Source organism: Schistocerca nitens, chromosome 7 (genome assembly GCF_023898315.1).
Source record: "Schistocerca nitens isolate TAMUIC-IGC-003100 chromosome 7, iqSchNite1.1, whole genome shotgun sequence".
Taxonomy (NCBI): Eukaryota; Metazoa; Arthropoda; class Insecta; order Orthoptera; family Acrididae; genus Schistocerca; species Schistocerca nitens.
The window spans coordinates 305,861,546-305,866,545 of NC_064620.1; the positions used below are offsets into that span (position 1 = coordinate 305,861,546).

At 55.1% G+C, this 5,000-nt stretch overlaps 1 non-coding gene across 1 annotated transcript in view; it reads right to left on the reverse strand.

Annotated features, from left to right (window-relative positions):
* LOC126196862 (small subunit ribosomal RNA) overlaps nucleotides 1-1,734 on the reverse strand; it is a 1,909-nt gene extending 175 nt beyond the window's left edge. The window contains exon 1 of the ribosomal RNA XR_007539291.1: nucleotides 1-1,734. This exon is cut by the window's left edge and continues 175 nt beyond it. This is a non-coding gene — a ribosomal RNA (small subunit ribosomal RNA).
* Nucleotides 1,735-5,000: the final 3,266 nt, after the last annotated feature.

Genomic DNA, 5,000 nt, shown 5'->3' on the forward strand with positions numbered 1-5,000 from the left:
AAAGGGCAGGGACGTAATCAACGCGAGCTTATGACTCGCGCTTACTGGGAATTCCTCGTTCATGGGGAACAATTGCAAGCCCCAATCCCTAGCACGAAGGAGGTTCAGCGGGTTACCCCGACCTTTCGGCCTAGGAAGACACGCTGATTCCTTCAGTGTAGCGCGCGTGCGGCCCAGAACATCTAAGGGCATCACAGACCTGTTATTGCTCAATCTCGTGCGGCTAGAAGCCGCCTGTCCCTCTAAGAAGAAAAGTAATCGCTGACAGCACGAAGGATGTCACGCGACTAGTTAGCAGGCTAGAGTCTCGTTCGTTATCGGAATTAACCAGACAAATCGCTCCACCAACTAAGAACGGCCATGCACCACCACCCACCGAATCAAGAAAGAGCTATCAATCTGTCAATCCTTCCGGTGTCCGGGCCTGGTGAGGTTTCCCGTGTTGAGTCAAATTAAGCCGCAGGCTCCACTCCTGGTGGTGCCCTTCCGTCAATTCCTTTAAGTTTCAGCTTTGCAACCATACTTCCCCCGGAACCCAAAAGCTTTGGTTTCCCGGAGGCTGCCCGCCGAGTCATCGGAGGAACTGCGGCGGATCGCTGGCTGGCATCGTTTATGGTTAGAACTAGGGCGGTATCTGATCGCCTTCGAACCTCTAACTTTCGTTCTTGATTAATGAAAACATACTTGGCAAATGCTTTCGCTTCTGTTCGTCTTGCGACGATCCAAGAATTTCACCTCTAACGTCGCAATACGAATGCCCCCGCCTGTCCCTATTAATCATTACCTCGGGTTCCGAAAACCAACAAAATAGAACCGAGGTCCTATTCCATTATTCCATGCACACAGTATTCAGGCGGGCTTGCCTGCTTTAAGCACTCTAATTTGTTCAAAGTAAACGTGCCGGCCCACCGAGACACTCAATAAAGAGCACCCTGGTAGGATTTCAACGGGGTCCGCCTCGGGACGCACGAGCACGCACGAGGCGGTCGCACGCCTTCGGCTCGCCCCACCGGCAGGACGTCCCACGATACATGCCAGATAAACACCGACGGGCGGTGAACCAACAGCGTGGGACACAAATCCAACTACGAGCTTTTTAACCGCAACAACTTTAATATACGCTATTGGAGCTGGAATTACCGCGGCTGCTGGCACCAGACTTGCCCTCCAATAGATACTCGTTAAAGGATTTAAAGTGTACTCATTCCGATTACGGGGCCTCGGATGAGTCCCGTATCGTTATTTTTCGTCACTACCTCCCCGTGCCGGGAGTGGGTAATTTGCGCGCCTGCTGCCTTCCTTGGATGTGGTAGCCGTTTCTCAGGCTCCCTCTCCGGAATCGAACCCTGATTCCCCGTTACCCGTTACAACCATGGTAGGCGCAGAACCTACCATCGACAGTTGATAAGGCAGACATTTGAAAGATGCGTCGCCGGTACGAAGACCGTGCGATCAGCCCAAAGTTATTCAGAGTCACCAAGGCAAACGGACCGGACGAGCCAACCGATTGGTTTTGATCTAATAAAAGCGTCCCTTCCATCTCTGGTCGGGACTCTGTTTGCATGTATTAGCTCTAGAATTACCACAGTTATCCAAGTAACGTGGGTACGATCTAAGGAACCATAACTGATTTAATGAGCCATTCGCGGTTTCACCTTAATGCGGCTTGTACTGAGACATGCATGGCTTAATCTTTGAGACAAGCATATGACTACTGGCAGGATCAACCAGGGAGCTGCGTCAACTAGAGCTGAGCAGCCGGCCGCCCGGGAGTGTGTCCCGGAGGCCCGCGCGAACACGCAAGCGTCCGCTCAATTATTCTGCAAACAGGAGGAGGCTGGGCTCCCCTGCACGATACACCTCGAAACCCTCTCAGGTCCCGGCGGCGCGCAGCGCCGTCCTAAGTACTTGGTCGGGTTCGAGAGAGGCGCAATCGCCCGGAGATAGGCGAGTAGACGCTTTCAGTGCGACCACCCGTGCTCCCAACTGAGCTTGCCGCTGCCGACAGAGGCCCGGGAGCGTGCTGTCGTGGTGTTGCCGGCGGGAGACAACACGCGGCCACAAACAGTGACCGGGCAGCTCCAACGCCAGCGCCACAGAGGGGCAGAGCCCCACTTGGGTGCCAAAGCGAACTCTCCCAGCACAGCGCACGCGCCAACACATCCGCACAGCTGCGATACAAACCACCTGCGAGAACCGCGGGGGCGACCGAGCAGCAGACGGCGTCGCGGCGCCGAGTGCCGGGCGGCGGCGCATCCTCAACGCACACAGTCCTCAATCGGACCAGCACACTGCAGATGTCCACCGCGCTTCGCACCGGGCCCGGGAGGACCCACTTTGGCCGCACGGCGCCGCGCGCTGGGTGCGCCGGCACGCAGATGCGCCGCCTGCCGCGTCCGTCAGCCGGCGCGCCTGCCACTGGGCGCCCCCACCAGCCGGCTGCCGCGCGTGCGCCCACGCAGCGCGCGGCCAGCACGCCGGGCGCCCCCCCCTCACCGGCCGGGGACGGTCCCACCCAGCCACCGCCGCGTATCGCTTCATACCCACATGCCCACTCACGTTCGTGGGTATGACGGGTGTCGCTGAAGCAACCGGTTAATACCTGTACCGATCGTCGATATCAACGATTCACCTCCAGCGCGAACAACCGCGCAACAACGGATTTCCAGTTCATTTGCGTAACTTGGGCAGCAAACGTAGACGTCCATCTACATTTGCGAATTCAATGGGTCTTGCATGCCTGGATGTTATGAGTCACGACACGCCACATCAGTCCACATACATGCTGCGACGTATGCACGAGAGAACACGTGGAAGGTGGCCCGCGTACGTATGCCGATGCCATTGCACAGCTGCGAAGCTCATTGAACACGCAAACTCCTGACTGACGAACTAGAGGCGACAGGGGACGGGGGGGGGGGGCGATATACGTCTTATAGCAGTACACATTACAGTGGATAGCGGGACCATGTGGAACGTACGCAACACTCGCTAGATGTTGTGAGGGTAGGCACCGTAACATGATTCAATACGCAGGACACCAGAGTGTGCGCGTAGCGAACTATGTTGAGAGGGTTGCGATTAGGCAACGCTACACGAATTTCTAGATTCATATAACAAACAATTACAGGGCACGTTAAGGCGCAACGTGGGTTAGGTTAGGGCCCAACGTGGGTTAGGTTAGGGCCCAACGTGGGTTAGGTTAGGGCCCAACGTGGGTTAGGTTAGGGCCCAACGTAGGTTAGGGCCCAACGTAGGTTAGGTTAGGGCCCAACGTAGGTTAGGTTAGGGCCCAACGTAGGTTAGTTTAGGGCCCAACGTAGGTTAGGTTAGGGCCCAACGTAGGTTAGGTTAGGGCCCAACGTAGGTTAGGTTAGGGCCCAACGTAGGTTAGGTTAGGGCGCAACGTAGGTTAGGTTAGGGCGCAACGTAGGTTAGGTTAGGGCGCAACGTAGGTTAGGTTAGGGCGCAACGTAGGTTAGGTTAGGGCGCAACGTAGGTTAGGTTAGGGCGCAACGTAGGTTAGGTTAAGGCGCAACGTAGGTTAGGTTAAGGCGCAACGTAGGTTAGGTTAAGGCGCAACGTAGGTTAGGTTAAGGCGCAACGTAGGTTAGGTTAAGGCGCAACGTAGGTTAGGTTAAGGCGCAACGTAGGTTAGGTTAAGGCGCAACGTAGGTTAGGTTAAGGCGCAACATAGGTTAGGTTAAGGCGCAACATAGGTTAGGTTAAGGCGCAACATAGGTTAGGTTAAGGCGCAACATAGGTTAGGTTAAGGGATGGTGTATGACGGGGGAGGGGACGAGGTTCGTTCATAGTGATGATGGTAAGTGGACGCCTGAGGCACCCTGAGATGTGTCACGTCAGGATGCACCTTTCTCTCAGGGGAGGTGGTGCGCCGGTTGCGTGGGTGTGGCAAGGGAGTGGCAGGCCTGTGTCTTTCATTCCTGCCATTGCTTATATGCTGTGAGACAAGGCAGTGTGGTGGTGTTGGTTGCACCCCTGTGTAGGACATGTGTGGGTGTTTGTGGGTTATCTGAGTAATGATGGTTGTTGGAAGAGTGAGATATTCTGTTTTTGGGGTGGACCTCCTGGTTTTGTTATCATAGTGTGAATGGTGTAATGTGGCGGAGAGGATGCACTGGATGTTGTTCCATGCTGGTGCTTAGATATTTTGTCTGTGTCTGTTACAGCCAGAGAGTAGTGTGTGATAGAGTGTCTGGGTGACGTGTAGTTCGCATGTGTGCACAGACTGTCAGCATGTATAGGGACTGTTGTATGTCGTATGTCATCTATATTCCGATGGCTCTGCATCTATTAGTAATCAGCGCCATGTATCAGTTTAATCTGGTTGCGGTCATGCGGTGTCCTATCTCTGTACAGTAGTAGAGGTGCGACTGCACTACGTAGCTACCCCTTGCGGCAGCTTTCCCCGGTGTATGGCATATGATTATCGGCAATCAGTCGATTAGTGACAACTGGTCGTGTGACAACGTCACATGTCTGCGGGTGGGATACGCTACACCCTGCCTGTGGGTCAGGGCTCAGGAAAGCTCTCCTGACACTGAGCGCTCGGACCGTCATTACCCGTCTGAGTAATATATTGCGGAGCGCTTTTAGCCATTGCCCAGAGTCTTTGCGACTGCGAGTGCAACGCCCATGGGGATCGACATGGTTGGGGCGCTTCCTAGCTGATCGCTCGGCATCGGAATCCGTACTGTGAGCAACGCAATCGCGCACAGACTTAGAGCATGTGTAGGGACAGCGGGAATTTCGCATCTTGGATAAAACTCTTCATGAAACGGACGATATAGGAGTGGATTGCAACTTACGACTGCGAGAAGAGTCCGCCGTTCATCCGCTGGAGTTGCGAGTTGGGCAGTTGAGGTGAGGCACGTACGGGGGCGGGTGGCGTGATTGTCGGTGGACGATGTCTTGCGGCGCTCGGACTGGCGTTGGTGCTCTTGTGGTGGACAGTGGATGCAGGCTTTGTGGGTGGGGTC